This window comes from Phyllobates terribilis, unplaced genomic scaffold (assembly GCF_046119375.1).
Source record: "Phyllobates terribilis strain yellow unplaced genomic scaffold, ASM4611937v1 Scaffold_447__1_contigs__length_1484018, whole genome shotgun sequence".
NCBI classification, from domain to species: Eukaryota; Metazoa; Chordata; class Amphibia; order Anura; family Dendrobatidae; genus Phyllobates; species Phyllobates terribilis.
Genome location: NW_027363207.1, coordinates 251656 through 271372, shown reverse-complemented (window position 1 = coordinate 271372; position 19717 = coordinate 251656). Strand labels below are relative to the sequence as shown.

The 19717-nt window shown below is 44.7% G+C and overlaps 1 long non-coding RNA gene across 1 annotated transcript; it reads left to right on the top strand.

The window, feature by feature from the left end:
• Positions 1–3517: 3517 nt before the first annotated feature.
• LOC141229005 (uncharacterized) lies at positions 3518–5824 on the top strand. The gene is made up of 3 exons (XR_012295795.1): positions 3518–3599; positions 3891–3983; positions 5739–5824. It is a non-coding gene; the product is annotated as an uncharacterized lncRNA (long non-coding RNA).
• Positions 5825–19717: the final 13893 nt, after the last annotated feature.

The following is a 19717-nucleotide window of genomic DNA, read 5'->3' as shown; positions in this document are numbered from 1 at the left end:
TATCATATAGTCTGTAAGGCTAAAATCATCTTTTTTTTCGCAGCCTCCTGATAACATCTGCTGGACACATTAAAGTTACCGATTTTGGGCTTTCAAAAGTTGGTGTCATGATACCAAAAACCAACATCTACAAGCAATTAACAGAGGACATCACCAGAGAGTTCCGGGACCATGAGGTCAGCATCACCTACAGAAACCCAGCTTGTTCTTTACAAATCTCATCACACTATTGCTTCTTCTCTACGTTCTTCATTCCTAGAGAACTTTTCCACTGATATTTTATCTTCTGTCATTGTGTTTTTATGGTGAGAACTTGTCATATTAATGGTATCATCAATCTCATCTCTTTCTTCTATTGGTTTCCAGGTCTGTGGCACCCCATATTATGTAGCCCCAGAGGTCATCCTGAAAAAAGGCTATGGGAGACCTGTTGATTGGTGGTCAATGGGGATCATACTACATCAATTTCTTGTGGGATTGGTTCCATTTTATGGAAATTCCCCAACTGAGATTTATGAAAATGTTGTCACAGGTAAGTAGAATAATCCGATTATAGCTTTGATTGGTTACATTTGTTTACTTATTTCCTTTGCTTTGTCGTACAGTCCAATAAAGAGGTTTCATTTTCTGTCTTTTTCTATATAACAGGAGGCGTAATTTGGGATTGTAATCCCGTTCCTCCCTTTGTTGCTCAGAACCTCATCACTAAACTGCTCAGAAAAATTCCTGCACAAAGACTTGGGACAGGTAACAGATAATTATTACACCAAGGACATATCGCTCAAGTCCATGAGACTCAGCACTTCTCTATCAGCTCATCCATTTTTAGTTCGCCATAATATGACTTTCAGTATATTTCCTTCATGTTTGCTCAGTTATGTCATTAGTTCAGATTAAGTTAAACAGTTCAGATATGGAGCAGTCTCTGACAATATCCGCAATACTTTTGTTTTGTCTTCTACAGCAGGAGCATTTGAGATCAAAGGTCATCCATTCCTGAGTGATGTAGACTTTGACAACCTTTTAAGTCAGAAGCCTGAGTACGTTCCTCAGCTTTTGTCAGACGTAGACATAAGCTCCCCTATCAGTAAGTAGAAGGAGACGTCATCTAGACAAAGCAGCTATTTGTCTCGTCTACCATAATTTGAGACAATTGGCTCCCATTAATATTACGGATAAATGGTGACTGTGCTAAACTAACAATCTCTAATAATACTTCATTACTTATCTCTGGTAGATCACTCTGATATAAACAAACATCTCGTCTCAGAGGATGAGGAGGACAATGAGAGCTTTAACTTCCAGAATTTTACATCTTCTTCTGAAAAGCTTTCTAAAGTAAGTATGAGAACAATTAATCTAAAATATGTAAAAAAAGACCTGTAAAAGTAAAAAAAAAGTATTTAATATCTTCTTGTTGTCCACATTTAGCTCTGTACCACCGCTACTAGGAGGATGAACAATGAGGATCCCAAGTCCCCTCCAGAGTGTACCCCGGCATCCAGCACAAGCATCTCAGAAATGTGAGTAGATTCTAAGGTCATTACTGGGAGCTTCATACTAATATACAGTGCCTACAAGTAGTATTCAACCCCCTGCAGATTTAGCTGGTTGACACATGCGGAATTAACTTGGCATTGTGACATTTGTACTGTAGATCAGCCTGGAAGTGGGAAATGCACTGCAGCAAATTTTGTTTTTGTTTTTTTTTATTTTTTTTTTAAAAAACTTTAAAAGTTAATTCAGAGTGTCATTTATTATTCAACCCCTCAAACCACAAGAATTCTGTTTGGTCCCCCTAAAGTATTAAGAAGTAGTTCAGGCACCAAGAATAATGAGCTTCACATGTGTGGATTAAAGATCTCTTTTGCCAGCCTTTTCTGACTATTTAAGACCCTCCCCAAACTTGTGAACAGCACTCAGACATGGTCAACATGGGAAAGACAAAGGAGCATTCCAAGGCCATCAGAGACAAGATCGTGGAGGGTCACAAGGCTGGCAAGGGGTACAAAACCCTTTCCAAGGAGTTGGGCCTACCTGTCTCCACTGTTGGGAGCATCATCCGTAAGTGGAAGGCTTATGGAACTACTGTTAGCCTTCCACGGCCAGGACAGCCTTTGAAAGTGTCCTCCCGTGCCGAGGCCAGGCTTGTCCGAAGAGTCAAGGCTAACCCAAGGACAACAAGGAAGGAGCTCCAGGAAGATCTCATGGCAGTGGGGACATTGGTTTCAGTCAATACCATAAGTAACGTACTCCACCGCAATGGTCTCCGTTCCAGACGAGCATGTATGGTACCTTTACTTTCAAAGCGTCATGTCAAGGCTCGTCTACAGTTTGCTCATGATCACTTGGAGGACTCTGAGACAGACTGGTTCAAGGTTCTATGGTCTGATGAGACCAAGATCGAGATCTTTGGTGCCAACCACACACGTGACGTTTGGAGACTGGATAGCACTGCATACGACCCCAAGAATACCATCCCTACAGTCAAGCATGGTGGTGGCAGCATCCTGCTGTGGGGCTGTTTCTCAGCCAAGGGGCCTGGCCATCTGGTCCGCATCCATGGGAAGATGGATAGCACGGCCTACCTGGAGATTTTGGCCAAGAACCTCCGCTCCTCCATCAAGGATCTTAAGATGGGTCGTAATTTCATCTTCCAACAAGACAACGACCCAAAGCACACAGCCAAGAAAACCAAGGCCTGGTTCAAGAGGGAAAAAGTCAAGGTGTTGGAGTGGCCTAGTCAGTCTCCTGACCTTAACCCAATTGAAAACTTGTGGAAGGAGCTCAAGAATAAAGTCCACATGAGACACCCAAAGAACCTAGATAACTTGGAGAAGATCTGCATGGAGGAGTGGGCCAAGATAACTCCACAGACCTGTGCCGGCCTGATCAGGTCTTAGAAAAGACGATTATTAGCTGTAATTGCAAGCAAGGGTTATTCCACAAAATATTAAACATAGGGGTTGAATAATAATTGACCCACACTTTTATGTTTAAAATTTAATAAAATTCAACTGAGCAACATAACTTTTTGGTTTGTAAGATTTATGCTTCTGTTCATAAAACCTACTCTCGAATGCAGTTTGAAGGCTCTAACTTATTTGCATCTTATCAAACCAGCTAAATCTGCAGGGGGTTGAATACTACTTGTAGGCACTGTATATGCACAAACCCAAATATAGGACATAAATACCATAACAACAAATACAGCATGCATCGCCCGTGATTAGCAGTCATTGTGCTTTTAGCTTCAGAAACCTCTGGTGGTGACAGCCCATAATTGCAGCCAGTTATGCACTTTTAGTGATGCCCACACTGTAGGAGAGATGTAGTACTACATGCCAGCCATTCTTGGTAGTGGTTTTTCGCTCTGCTTTATAGAAGGTAGTTTTGAGTAGGAAACCTTCCCTACCATAACTCTTATATATCCTAATAGGCCTTATTGTTGATGTTAATCTAGTGAGACAACCCCTTCTATACCGAATTTACTTGTAATTTACACGTTTATTTTCTTCCAAACAGGCAGAAAGAATCTTTTCCTGTGTCTATTAGAGATGATGCTATTACCAGCTTGCCACCCTCGTCCCCATTGTCAGGTATGTACATGTCTACAGCACAAAAAATGAGAATGTTGATGTCAAGGCTCAAATACTTTCATATGGTATTTTTGTTAGTGGTCTTCTATGTTATACATGTTTCATGGATTCCAATTATGTTGCCCATAGGCCCATACTGTATCTCTATTTGCCTAATTTTGTAAAGTTTTTCCAGATTACCAGATGTATAGGGGACAGGAGTAGAACAATTCTACTATATACAGGAAAGATACAAAGCAGATCCTGTAAGAATATATTGTTAATGAGGGCTTTTTTTTACTTTCTGATTAGAAACTCCAGCTGACGTCGAAAGAAAATCTTCGATATATCTGAGTATAGAGCAAGAAATCTCAGAAAATGAAGAAAAGGGGGAAAAGAGAGGAGGTAAGTGTGAGAGTCAGCTCCATGTTGTGTGATGTCATTCAGTGAGAATAATTCATGTGGAGCAGTTGTTATTAGGGATGGGCAGACCCGTGGATGTTCGGGTCCATCAGGCTCAAGAATGTTACCCTAACGTGATCCCGAACCCGAACGGGATGTGGTGAATATTCATGGGACTTTAATAGCGGGCACACAGACAGCTGAGCGCAGCAGGAGCCGCGCTGCGGCTACCACGTGCAAACTATTAGGGAAAATGAGTGGTCACTGCTCCCCACGCACGCAGTGAATATTCCGGCACAGAGGGGAACACAGCGCTGGAGGAGAGAGGAGGTGAGTATGATTGTTTATTTTTTTATGAGCAGCGTGACAGGGATCAGGGGGTGCCAAGCATACCAGGATGAGGGGGCCATACATACAGGGATGAAGGGGGCCATGCATATAAGGATGAGGGGGGCGATGCATACAAGGATGAGGGGGCCATGCATATAAGTGATGAGGGGGGCAATGCATACAAGGATGAGAGGGACTATACATACAGGGATGAGGCATGAGGGGGGGCCATACATACAGGGATGAAGGGGGGCCATACATACCGGGATGAGGGGGTCCATACATACAGGGATGAAGTATGAGGGGGGCCATACATACAGGGCTGAAGAGTGCCATACATACCAGGAAGAGGAATGAAGGTACCATACATACCAGGAAGAGGGTTGAAGGTGCCATACATACCAGGATTGGTGTGCGGGGGCGCCATACATAACAGGATGAAGGGTGCCATACATACCAGGAAGAGGGATGAGGGGGCCATGCATACCAGGATGGGGGATTGGGGTGCCATGCATACCAGAATGGTGGATTAGGGTGCCATTGCATATCAGGATGGGGATGAGGGCCACATATAACAGGAAGGAGGGGGCCATATATACCAGGATGGGGGATATTAACAGAAGTGGGGTACATTACCCCTATAACAGTGTCAGCAGCAGACCCCCTCCAGCTTAACAGGGCATCATGACAACATTTTTTGCTTACATTTTTTTTCTATTTTGCTCCTCTAAAACTTAGGTGCGTCTTATAGTCCGAAAAATACGGTATTCACCAGCCGGTGCCTATGCATAGTTAGAAATTTGTCAGTGAGATATATAATTTAGTGCAGTGTGTGTGTGTAGCTTACTGTACATGTATTTAGATAATAATTTAAAAAATAAAATAAAAAAATGCCCACATGAGGGAAAGCAGACAGCTCGGGACTGGTGTTATTATTCTGGGAAGAGGCCAATGTCCATGAAGCTTCCCAGGCTATTAATATCAGCTCACGGCTGTCTGCATAGCCTTCACTGATTATTAAAAGGGGGGGCACCCCCAAAAATGACGTGGGGTCCCCTTTATACTGCGCCGGCCAATCACAGGCATACCAATACTTGGCATGGCTGTGATGGGGCCTGAAGTGCCCACACCAGAAAAGTTTGTTGATTGGCTGTGCTGCATCCTTTCAACAAGCTTTGTTCGGACTGTTGAACCCGAACAGTAACACAGACCTCCGGGAGACACTAGATGTCCAGTACAGACCGTCACATATATGATGGCTAACAATGATCCCTGACCTCTTTATGAATAAGATTCCTCTGCCGTTCAGCCACAGTGACCGCACAGTGGTATCAAGTAATAAGTCGTCCCTTTACTTACATTATGGACACAAAGCAGATCCTATAAGAATATATTGTTAATGAGGGCTTTTTTTTACTTTCTGATTAGAAATTCCAGCTGACGTGGAAAGAAAATCTTCAATATATCTGAGTATAGAGCAAGAAATCTCAGAAAATGAAGAAAAGAGGGAAAAGAGACGAGGTAAGCGTGAGAGTCAGCTCCATGTTGTGTGATGTCATTCAGTGAGAATAATTAATGTGGAGCAGTTGTTATTAGGGATGTGCAGACCCGTGGATGTTCGGGGAACACAGCGCTGGAGGAGAGAGGAGGTGAGTATGATTGTTTATTTTTTTTATGAGCAGCGTGACAGGGAACAGGGGGTGCCAAGCATACCAGGATGAGGGGGCCATACATACAGGGATGAAGGGGGCCATGCATATAAGGATGAGGGGGGGCGATGCATACAAGGATGAGGGGGCCATGCATATAAGTGATGAGGAGGCAATGCATACAAGGATGAGGGGGGCTATACATACAGGGGTGAGGCATGAGGGGGGCCATACATACAGGGATGTGGCATGAGGGGGGCCATACATACAGGGATGAAAGGGGCCATATATACTGGGATGAGGGGGTCCATACATACAGGGATGAAGGATGAGGGGGACCATACATACAGGGATGCAAGAGGAATGAAGGTACCATACATACCAGGAAGAGGGATGAAGGTGCCATACATACCTGGATGGGTGTGCGGGGGAGCCATACATAACAGGATGAAGGGTGCCATACATACCAGGAAGAGGGATAAGGGGGCCATGCATACCAGGATGGGGGATTGGGGAGCCATGCATACCAGGATGGTGGATTGGGGTGCCATTGCATATCAGGATGGGGATGAGGGCCACATATAACAGGAAGGAGGGGGCCATATATACCAGGATGGGGGATATTAACGGAAGTAGGGTACATTACACATTGTCAGAAGCAGACCCCCTCCCCCTTAACAGGGCATCATGACAACATTTTTTGCTTACATTTTTTTTCTATTTTACTCTTCTAAAACCTAGGTGCGTCTTATAGACCGAAAAATACGGTATTCACCAGCCGGTGCCTGTGCATAGTTAGAAATTTGTCAGTGAGATATATAATTTAGTGCAGTATGTGTGTGTAGCTTACTGTACATGTATTTAGATAATAATTAAAAAAATAAAATAAAAAAATGCCCAGATGAGGGAAAGCAGACAGCTCGGGTCTGGTGTTATTATTCTGGGAAGAGGCCAATGTCCATGAAGCTTCCCAGGCTATTAATATCAGCTCACGGCTGTCTGCATAGCCTTCACTGATTATTAAAGGGAGGTGCACCCCCAAAAATGACATGGGGTCCCCTTTATACTGCGCCGGCCAATCACAGGCATACCAATACTTGGCATGGCTGTGATGGGGCCTGAAGTGCCCACACCAGAAAAGTTTGTTGATTGGCTGTGCTGCATCCTTTCAACAAGCTTTGTTCGGACTGCTGAACCAAAACAGTAACACAGACTTCCGGGAGACACTAGATGTCCAGTACGGACCATCACATATATGATGGCTAACAATGATCCCTGACCTCTTTATGAATAAGATTCCTCTGTCGTTCAGCCACAGTGACCGCACAGTAGTATCAAGTAATAAGTCGTCCCTTTACTTACATTATAGACACAAAGCAGATCTTATAAGAATATATTGTTACTGTTTTTTTTTTCTACTTTCTGATCAGAAATTCCAGCTCTCGAGAAAAGAAAATCTTCGCTGTATTTGCTTAGAGAGCAACAAAACTCAGAAAATAAAGAAAAGAGGCAAAAGAGACGAGGTAAGTGTGAGAATCAGCTCCTTTACTTACATTATAAATACAAAGCAGATCCTATAAGAATATATTGTTACTGAGGGTTTTTTTTACTTTCTGATCAGAATTTCCAGCTCAGAAAGAAAGGAAATCTGAAAAAAATCTGAGTACACAGGAACAAAACTCAGAAAATGAAGAAAAGAGAGGAAGGAGACGAGGTAAGTGTGAGAATCAGCTCTATGTTGTGTGATGTCAGTGAGAATAATTCATGTGGAGCAGATGTCATCTGTCAGTGATGGGATTGTCGCATGTATGATGGCTAACAATGATCCCTGACCTCTGTATGATAAGATTCCTCTGCCGTTTGGCCGCAGTGTCCACGCAGTGGTATCATGTAATACGGAGTCCCATTACTTACATTATATTTATTTCTCTGCTCATAGGTTCCCTCCTCCGCCGGATCTTATCATCCTGCCGGCGTGGATTGTCCAGGGCTGCTCGGATATGTGCATGTTGTCACTGTTCCCCCAGCATCATCTAAAAGACTGAAAACCTCCGCATCTAGCGCCCAGAAATGCAGCAGATCCCCCATCACTGCTGAACCTGTATAGAAGGACCTTCACCAGCTTCCTGTGGCCTTCTCACTGGAACATCTTTACCCGGATATGTTTTGCCTCTATCATCAGGCTCTGCGGTATTCATACTACTCGCCTGACTTGGCTTTTACTGATCACCTGGTATCTGACCCCAGCTGTGTTCATGACTATGATTTCATCTATTAATAATATTCATGGTTTTGTTCATGTCTTAACCTTCTATCCTATTATTAATAATAAAAAAATTAAAATAAAAGCTGTTACTGTTGCTCTGATTTTTTTTCATCTTGAGTTCACAACTAATTGTAACTCACTAATTGTGCTTCTTAACACTAACTGCATTTGTCATTATTCTGAATGCAGCAGCCAGGCTCATATTTCTGTCCAGCAGCTACACCGGCGCCTCCACAGTACCAGTCATTGCACTCTCCCACAAAGCTCTCCACAGTGCTGCACTGTTCTACAACTCCTCCCATATGTCAGTCTACTACCATATCTACACTCCAATGAGCCAAGACTAATATCCTCCATAATCAGGACCTCCCACTCTCACGTCTATGACTTTTTCTGTGCTGCACCAGTTCTCAGGAGTGCATCAGGTTCATTCCTACTGTCTATGGATTTAAGTGTTCACTAAAAACAGATAATTTTTAGCAAGACTATCAAGTCATGTCACTAATCTAAGTTTTGCCCCCAGCACTTAATATCTGTACATATGTACAGATATTGGCTGGTGACCTGTTCATTTAGTCCAGGGCCGGCTCCAGGTTTTTCTGGGCCCCGGGCGAAAGAGTCTCAGTGGGCCCCTTTAACACATACCACGATTCATGATGCAGAGACATGGCGGAGAAATATATATATATATATATTAGTACAATGCAAAGATTTCACTTCTTACATTACATGAGTGATATCTATTATAAATTCCACAATAGCTCAGAAACCGGTGAATCGCTCCACACAGAATAGTGGCCCCCATATAAGGCTCCATACGGAATACTGGCCCCCATATAAGGCCCCATACAGAATACTGGCCCCCATATAAGGCCCCATACGGAATACTGACCCCCATATAAGGCTCCATGCGGAATACTGACCCCCATATAAGGCTCCATGCGGAATACTGACCCCCATATAAGGCTCCAGGCGGAATACTGGCCCCCATATAAGGCTCCATGCGGAATACTGACCCCCATATAAGGCTCCATGCGGAATACTGACCCCCATATAAGGCCCCATACGGAATACTGGCCCCCATATAAGGCTCCATGCGGAATACTGACCCCCATATAAGGCTCTATGCGGAATACTGACCCCCATATAAGGCTCCATGCGGAATACTGGCCCCCATATAAGGCTCCATGCGGAATACTGACCCCCATATAAGGCTCCATGCGGAATACTGACCCCCATATAAGGCTCCATGCGGAATACTGGCCCCCATATAAGGCTCCATGCGGAATACTGACCCCCATATAAGGCTCCATGCGGAATACTGGCCCCCATATAAGGCTCCATGCGGAATACTGGCTTCCATATAAGGCTCCATACGGAATACTGGCCCCCATATAAGGCTCCATACAGAATACTGGCCCCCATATAACGCTCCATACAGGATACTGGTCCCCTTATAAAACTCCATACAGGATACTGGCCCCCATATAACGCTCCATACAGGATACCGGTCCCCTTATAACGCTCCATACAGGATACTGGCCCCCATATAATGCTGCATGCAGGCTGTTACCCCCCACATAATGCCCCATACAGGTTGCCCCCCCTTATAATGCTCCATGCAGGCTGTTCCCCCCCACATAATGCCCCATACAGCCCCCCCCCTTTTAATGCTCCATGCAGGCTGTTACCCCCCCACATAATGCCCCATACAGGCTGCCCCCCCCTTTATAATGCCCCATGCAGGCTGTTCCCCACCTTATAATGCCCCATGCAGGCTGTCACCCCTCCTCTTTATAATGCCCCATGCAGGATGTCCCCCCCCTCTTTATAATGCCCCATGCAGGCTGTTCCCCACCTTATAATGCCCCATGCAGGCTGTCACCACTCCTCTTTATAATGCCCCCTGCAGGAATCCCCCCCCCTCTTTATAATGCCCCATGCAGGCTGTCACCCCTCCTCTTTATAATGCCCCATGCAGGAATCCCCCCCCCCTCTTTATAATGCCCCATGCCTCCATACATAAAAAAAAAAAATCAAATACTCACCTCCCTTCTCACCTGCTGCCGCTGCTCGGGTCCGGACTCCAGCGTTGTCGGCGTCTTCCCGCTCAGCGCTCCCTGTGACGGCTCAGGGGAGGGCGCGGTGTAAAGGTGTCACTGCGCCCTCTGACCTGAGACGTCACAGGGAGCGCAGAGCAGGAAGACAGCGGATCTGCGGAGGCACGGGGAGAGGTAAGTATCCAGCTGCCGGGGCCCTGAGCAAGCGGCGGAGAAGGGCGGGCGCTGACACCGCTCTCCTCCGCCCATAGCCCAGCGGGGTGCGTGACCGCCAGTGGGCCCCTCTGCCTGCTCAGGGCCCCGGCATTTGCCCGGGTGCGCCGGGTGCTGACGCCGGCCCTGATTTAGTCTTAACTCCTCGAAGATAGGTGCTCCCTAAAACCACATCTGTTTAGGGCGGCCTATCACGCTCCTTAATCAAAGTCCTTTTATATATTTATAGCCCATTCATTATTTCTCCAAACATAAGTCACTCCACCGCACCCAAAACCCCTACAAATCCTGGCTGGTGACAGCTCCTGCAGCCTTTATCTCTCCCTCATCCCCTCAAGATGGCGGACCATCATTGTAAATAAGCCCCTGCACTTTGTGTCCCCCCACCTCATTATAGATTGTAAGCTCTTACCAGCAGGGTCCTCATTAGTTTTGCTGTAATTATTGTATTATCTTTAGCTATGTTACTTATGACTGTTGTATATGAACCTGAATTGTAAAGCGCTGAGGAATATGTTGGCGCTATATGAATAAAGATTATTATTATTATTAAAGCAAAACAACAACATGTTTCATACCGCCAAATCTTCCTTAACTCCTTAGTGACCAAGCCAATTTTGACCTTAATGACCTGCCCAAATTTTTGAAGTTTGACCAATGTCAATTTATGTGGTAATAACTCTTTAACGCTTCAACGGATCCCACTGATTTTGAGACTGTTTTTTTCATGACATATTGTACTTCATAATAGTGGTAACATTTTTTCAATATGACTTTCATTTATTTGTGAAAATATCGGAAATTTGGCGAAAATTTTTAAAATTTCACAATTTTCAACCTTTTAGTTCTTACGCCCTTAAATCAGAGTGTCATGTCGCACAAAATAGTTAATAAATAACATTTCCCACATGCTTACTATACATCTGCGTCCTCTTTGAAACATCGTTTTTTCTGTTAGGAAGTTATAAGGGTCAAGATTTGACCAGTGATTTCTCATTTTTACAACAAAATTTACTAAATATTTTTTTTAGGGACCACATCACATTTGAATTGACTTTGGGGGGCATATATGACACAAAATATCCAAAAGGGATACTATTCTAAAAATTGCACCCCTTAATTCCTCAAAACCACATTCAAGAAGTTTATTAACCTTTCAGTTGCTTCACAGGAACTAAAGCAATGGCAAGGAAAAAATAAACATTTTTTCCACAAAAATTTTACTTTAGCCCCATTTTTTTTTATTTTCACAAGGGTAACAGGAGAAATGGACACCAAAAATTGTTGTGTAATTGGTCCTGAGTATGCCAATACCCTATATGTGGGATAAAACTACTGATTGGGCGCACGGCAGGGTTCGGAAGGGAAGGAGCATAATGTCTTTTTGAATGCAAAAATAGCTGGAATCGAGAGCAGACGCCATGTCGTTTGGAGAGCCCCATATGTGCCTAAACAGTGAAAACCCCTACAAGTGACACGATTTTGGAAACTAGACCTCTCAAGGAATGCATGTAGATGCCTGGTGAGCACCTTGAACGCCCAGGTGCTTCACAAAAGTTTATAACGCAGAGCCGTGAAAATAAAAAAAAATCTATTTTTTACCACAAAAATATACTTTTAGCCCCAAATTTTTTTCCCACAAGGGTAATGGGAGAAAATGGACCCAAAAATTTGTTGTGCAATTGCTCCTGAGTACGCCGATATCCCATATGTAGGGGAAAACTATTGTTTGGGCACATGGCAGGGTTCGGAAAGGAAGGAGTGACGTTTTGGAAAGCAGACTTTGATGGAATGGTCTGCGGGTGTCATGTCGCGTTTGGAGAGCCCCTGATGTGCCTAAGCAGTGGAAATCCCCCCTCAAGTTACCCCATTTTGAAAACTACCCCCCTCAAGGATTTTATCCAGGGTTATGTATAGTGAGCATTTGTAAACCACAGGTACTACACATAATTTGTTAACATTAGGTCGTCATATTGAAAATTGTCATTTATTTCACAAAAATGACGTTTTAGCCCCAAATTGATTATTTTCACAATGGACAATAGGTTAAAAAATAACGCGATGATCAAAAACTTCTATTTGGGCACATGGCAGGACTAGGAAAGGAAAGAGAGCTATTGGTCTGGAATATATTGTGAAGGCCATGTCGCATTTGGAAAGCCCCTGACATGCGAAAACAGCAGAAGCCACCACAAGGGACCCAATTTTGGAAACTAGTCCCCTCAAGGAATTTATCTAGGGATGTATTGAGTATTTTTAACTTACAGGTGATTCACAAAACTTTATAACTTCCAGACGTGAGAACAAAAAATTATTTTTTTATACTAAAATACTGTTTTAGCACCAAATTTATAATTTACACAAGTGGTAATAGGAGAAAATGGACCCCATAATCTGTTATGCAATTTTTACCGATCACAGTGATACCCCATATGTGGTTGTACACTAATGTTTGAGCACACAGCAGGGGTTGGATAGGAAGGAGCGCTACTTGGCTTTTAGAACACAGATTTCGTTTTAATACAGTAGTGTTCAAAACAATAGCAGTGTGTCCAAAAACATGAGTTAAGCACAAAATCTTTCTACTAGTTTTTATTTCCAGCATTGGGAACATTACACGCTGTTTTCTAATTCAAAACATGAAGAGAAATGTATATAATTTTTAACTACTTTACAGAAAATAACAAAAAAAGGAGGCCAAGTACTTAAGCTACGTAGTTGGGAGAGGCGAAATTAAGCCACAGGTCAATAAGAACGAGGCAATTCAGAACTGGCTGCAACCGCTCTCCAAGAAGCAGGTGAGAGCGTTTCTTGGAATCGTGGGATATTACCGGCGGTTTATCCCAAATTTTTCTATGATTGCCGCACCACTGACGGACCTTCTGAAAGGCACAAAATCAACGAGGGCGAAATGGACGGTTGAAACCGAGATGACGTTCCAACAGCTGAAGCTGGCACTCTGTAAGCAGCCGGTCCTGGTTGCACCAGACTTTACTAAAGAGTTTGTGCTCCAGACAGATGACTCAGAAGTTGGCCTAGGAGCCGTGCCGTCACAGGAGATAAATGGGGAAGAGCATCCCATCCTGTATATGAGCCGGAAGCTCTCATCCTGTGAGAAAAATTATGCCATTGTGAAGAAAGAATGCTTAGCCATAAAATCAGCCATACACACGCTAAGATATTACCTACTTGGCCAAAAGTTTAAATTGGTGTCAGACTATGCCCCTTTGAGATGGTTGAGGGAAAAGAAGGGTAAGAATGCCTGAGCAACTAGGTGGTTCTTAGGTCTCAAAGACTTTAATTTTCACATGGAGCATAGACCTGGGAAGTTACACGCTAATGCTACTGCCCTCTCCAGAATTCCCTGCTGGGTGACTGAAGGTGCCCCCCAGCTTTTGGCAGAGGGGGGGAATATGTGACAGAGTCACTGGTATTATATGCGAGGGGAGGTATGCGTCACTCAGGATTCTCTCCTGTGTGAACTGAGACCTACTGAATCTCTGCCAGCATGTTATATGCTGTGGGTTACCTCTTTTAAAGGGTGTGGTTTTATGGGAATGATGTAGAGATGGGAGGGAAGTCATTCCCCATATCTCCTCCTCAGGGTGTGGCTGAGCAAGCTTTAAATGTTCAGTCCTGTTTTTTTTTCTTTGTGTTGTGTTTGGAGAGGCAAGGTCTCCAGGCTGGACAGCCATAGCTCAGGACAGAGCTGAAGGGTGGACATAACCTGTGTGGGTGAATGGCACATACACATATGGACTGTGCTATTGTTTATCTTTTGTTATGTTGTTTTGCTAGTAAGGCTGTGTTTATCTTTGCTGGAGTTGCAGAGCTTTTGTCACGGGTGTGTCAGAGGTGACAGACAGTCGCCCTACAGTGGGTTGCAGGAGACATCTACGTTTGGCATTGCAGACAGCTTCTTAGATAAGAGGCTGTCTTTAGGACCAAGTAGCTACCTCTCTCTTGCTAATTAGCTCTCTGGCCTGGGTGTATATATACCTGGTGTGTCTGAGAGGGAGTCGCCGGCTATATTCATTTCTACTTGTGAGGCTTATAAGGAGCAGCACTTCATCCTTTCTGGAGCTTGAGGCCATGTGTATATTTGAAATCATCTAAAGCTAAGCAATTTTCCCCTGTTTTGTCTTCTCTTGTTGTCTATAGTGTTTAGTGGAGGTTGACTAGTTCTCATCTCCTTCCATCCCTAGCCGTAGCCGTACGCCAGGGAAAGTAGGGCGAGGCACGCATACGGTGATTGCTGAAGAGGCAATATAGGTACGGTAGTTAAGACAGGGTGACGTTAGACCATACTAGGAGGTCTCTACTTCCTCCTTTCCCTTTTCCCTTTGTGTTGCACTAACTCCTGGCGTGACATTATAGCCGGCCGAGCACGTTTTGAAAAGAAAAAAAAAAAAGCTGTAATTTTTTTTCCTTTGTCTGGAGAAGGGATATATCAGACCCTCATCTTCGCTAGTGGCGGCAGGGTTCTTCTTTGTGAAGAAAAAAGATGGCGGTCTACGTCCCTGTTTAGATTTCCGGGAATTACATCAAATTACCATCCATGATCCAAACCCTCTTCCTGATTCTTCCCTCCAGGCTTTTTCTTCCTTAAAGAACCATTTTGCCACTGCATGTATACTCAGTCAACCCGATGTTTCTCAACCCTTTAATGTGGAGGTTGATGCTTCTGATGTTGGGGTTGGGGCTGTGTTGTCTCAGGGTTCATCCCCTGGTAAATGGCATCCATGCGCCTTCTTTTCTAAAAAATTGTCTTCAGCAGAGAGAAATTAGGACATGGGTAATAGGGAACTTTTGGCGATCAAATTGGCGTTCAAGTAATGTCGACATTAGTTGGAGGAGGCTGTCCATCCTATTACTGTTATTACTGACCATAAGAACCCGTCATATCTCCAGTCAGCTAAATGTCTCAACCCTGGGTTCAATTTTGTTGTCACTCTTCGTCCAGGGGTCAAAAATGTCAAGGCTGATGCTTTGTCCCGGAGCTTCCCTGGTGGTGGTGACCATGAGAACCCTGCCCTGATATTACAGAAAGGGGTAGTCATTTTCGCTCTTTATCCTGAACTGGACGGTGAGGTGTTGGAGGCTCAGGGGGACGCCCCTGCCTTCTGCCCTTCAGGAAAGTTATTTGTACCATCTGACCTGCGCCGCAAAGTAATCAAGGAACATCATAACTCTGTGCTTGCTGAGCATCCAGGTGGTAAGGCAACTGCGGACCTCCTCTCTCATCGTTTTTGGTGGCTGGGGTTGCATCGGGATCCAATTGAACACTTAGCTGCTTGTAGTATTTGCGCGCGTTCTAAGGTTTCGTATACCCCTCCGTCTGGTACTCTTCTTCCGCTACTTATCCCTAGTAGGTCATGGACACACTTGTCCATGCATTTTATTACTGACCTACCGGTTTCTGCAGGTGAAACAGTGGTTTTGGTGGTAGTAGATAGGTTCAGTAAAATGGTTCACTTTGTCGCATTACCTGCACTTCCCAATGCCAAGACACTTGCTCAGGTGTTCATAAATTATATTGTGAAGCTTCACGGGGTTCTCTCTGATGTGGTGTCTGATCAGGGGACCCAGTTTGTTTCCAAGTTCTGGAAGGCATTCTGTTCTCGACCGGGGGTGCAGCAGTCCTTTTCATCTGCCTTCTACCCTCAGTCGAATGGTCAGACCGAGCGTGTCAATCAGAACTTGGAGACATACCTCAGGTGTTTCGTTTCCGAAAATCAGGAGGATTGGACATCCTACTTACCGCCAGCAGAATTTGCCATCAATAATCATCGTCAAGAATCCACTGGCAGGTCACCGTTCTTCGGTACATATGGTTATCATCCACAGTTTGGTACCTTCAGTGGGGGAAGAGCTTCATGAGTTTCTGAGGAGGAACGGTTTACATCATTGCTCTCCTCCATATGGCAGGGTGTTCTTTGAAACTTAAAGACCATGTGAAACAGGTATAAACGTATGGCCGACAGAAAAAGCTTGCCAGGTCTGGACCTGAATGTGAATGATTTTGTGTGGTTGTCTACCACGAATATAAGATTAAAAGTTCCTTCTTGGAAGCTGGGACCTAGGCTAATAAGCCCTATAAAATAACCACCGTCATTAACTCAGCAGCGTTTCATCTTGAACTTCCTCAGGCCCTTAAAGGTCCACAATGTGTTCCACATATCCTTACTCAAAAGGTATGTGGAACCTCTTGAACCCTCAAGTCTACCACCGCCCCCAGTACTGGTTGATGGTAATCTGGAGTTCCAGATTTTGAGGATTGTAGATTCTCATCTCAAATGTTGTTCTTTACAATACTTGGTGCACTGAAAAGGCCATAGTCCAGAGGAGAGGATGTGAGTTTCAGCGTCAGAGGTGAACGTTCCCAGATTGGTTAGCTCATTCCACACCTCTTTTCCTGAGAAACCCGGTCCTGAGGCCACTCGTAGAGGGGGGGCTACTATCGCAAGTGTGTCAAAGGTGACAAACAGTCGCCCTGCAGTGGGTTGCAGGAGATCTCTACGTTTGGCATTACAGATAAGATAAGATTGTAGATAAGAAGCTGTCTTTAGGACCAAGTGGCTACCTCTCTCTTGCTAATTAGCTCTCTGGCCTGGGTGTATATGTAGCACCCCGAGGGCTCGGTTGCTACAGAGGTATTGCATCTCAGCCAGATGTGCGATATCTCACTCTCAGGTATGGATGCAGTGTGGATCAGGACCCTGACACCTGCATGCTTTACACCAGATTTCCAGGGGGCAGGGCGACCGATATGCTCCAAGTAGAGCACGACAGTCCCTGTCCCTGGCTGGAGTGGGGGGAGGGAACACCGAGGAAGTGGGAACCCTGTAGTGCAGGAGCAGGGAGGAGGTAGTTCCTGGGTGCACCTAGAGGGAGGTATAAAAGGTGGGCACCATCTTAGATCAGTGTTCAGTCTGAGAGAGGAAGTGACAGAGCAGGGCCTCTGTGGAGCTCTGCTCCGGAGGCGGGCCTAGCCTGTGAGGCCAAGCAAGCACTAAAAGAGAAGACAGTTCAGTGAGAGAAGAAGAGGGAGCAGGAGGTGGGAGCAGAGGCTGGTGAGCACAGTACGACGTAGGCAGCCGTTACCTGCAGAAGTGGTCTGGATAATAAGAACTGTGAGTAAAGACCCTGGACTGCATCACTGACTCTGTGTCGTCACTGCTACTCCTGCACCATCACTCCCATCCTCCGCATACACTGCCCTGAGACTACACTCCTCCCATGGGGAGTTGTACTACACTCTGCTGCACTTACAACACCAGCCTCAGCGGTCTGCCCTGCAGCGGCGGTTCATCCTGACCGCAATCCACGGGTGGCGTAGTCGGACGTTTAATATCATAAAAACCACACAAATAGACTGCCATTTGAGTTGACCACCCTGAGCCACGGGACCGGGTCCCCGCCGCACGAAGACTACAACCCCCAGCATCCGCAATGAGTCCGGTTCCGGGTTTCCCCACACGCGCGCGGCCCAGGGGGCATGTCATATATATACCTGGTGTGTCTGAGAGGGAGTCGCCGGCTATATTCATTTCCACTTGTGAGGCTTATCAGGAGCAGCACTTAGTCCTTTCTGGAGCTTGAGGCCGTGTGTATATTTGAACTGATCTAAAGCTAAGCAATTTCCCCGTTTTGTCTTCCCTTGTTGTCTATAGTGTTTAGTGGCGGTTGACTAGTGCTCATCTCTTTCCATCCCTAGCCGTAGCCATACATGAGGGAAAGTAGGGCGAGGCACGCGTGCAGCGATTGCTGAAGAGTCAATATAGGGGCGGTAGTTGAGAAACAGTGATGCTAGACTAGACAAGGAGGTCTCCACTTCCCCCTTTCCCTAGTGTCTGGGCTCCCTTTCCCTTTTCCCTCTGTATTGCACTAATACCTGATGTGACAGCATTATGCCATATAATAAAGCCTGCAGAGAAAACCTGGTTCCTGAGTCTACTTCCGGAAGCGGCCGAGCAAGTCGACCTACCACACCATGTATAAAAAGGCTACCACACCATGTATATTTTTGCTGTCCCTATTCTAGTCCTATTAATTACTCTCATTTTTTTTAATTGTTTTATCACACACAAAAAAAATAAATAATCGGATGCCGATCAGCGCTCAATGGCTGTAGGACGCATACACAGATCTGGTGAAAAAAGAGGATAAAAAAAATAGAAAGGAAAGAAAAAAGTCCTAGCCAAATGTGAGCATTGGTTCCAATTAGTGATGCGCGTCTGATCAGCGGCTCGGCGGCTGCAGGACGCATGCACGGAAGTGGTGTAAAGGAAGGGTGGAGGTTGGGGATTAGAGGAAAAAAAATTACTGGAAAACAGCGAGCACGAGTGACGAATAGTGATTTGTGTCACTGATCAGTGCTCGGTGACTGCAGGACGCATGCACGAGTAACTAAAATGCTCCTTACTCGGACCAAACAATTCCTAATGCTCGGGTGCTCGTTTCGAGTAACGAGTATAATGGGAGTCAATGAGAAATCTGAGCATTTTTCCGGCAGACCCTACAAGGAGGTCTGGGGGGCAGAGAAAATGTGCAAATGGATGAGAAAGGTGCTGAATGGAAGGAGAACAGCATGGGGAAGACCCCTGGAAGCATCTCCGACTCCCAGATCACAGCTGAGAACAATGGTTTCACACTTTTACTCCACTTTAAGGACTGACAATAAAACATTCCAAATCAACGATAAATTGCATTTTAGATGAAAAAAAATGTTAAGAAATATGTTTCCTGTATAATAACTTGTATATAAGGCAAAATTTAAAAAGCATTTTAAAAAAATTATAATTTAAGTAAACCAAAATTGTTTTTTTTATGAAAAAATAGTAAACTTCAGTGTAATTTATGAAGGAAGCACGAACTGCCAAAAATTATCGACTCGGATACACCCTGTATTAGACATAAAGGAGGGTCTCATACACATTCTGTTCAAATTGTCATGTAGTGGTACTCCTAGACTCATAAAGGCTATGCACTAAGTGCAAATCCTGCCAAAAATTACAAGCAGGGTTATCCATACTCTCTTGAAGGCACCAACTGTAGTGCCTCATTCAAATATTGTGAACAAAGTGTAGTTGTGGTACTCCTACATTCATAAAGGCTTTGCACAAGTACAAAGGCAGGAACAAATTATAAGTAAGGTCATCCATAGACCCTAGAAGGCAACAACTGGCAGGCCTCATTCAAATATAGAACATTAAAAAC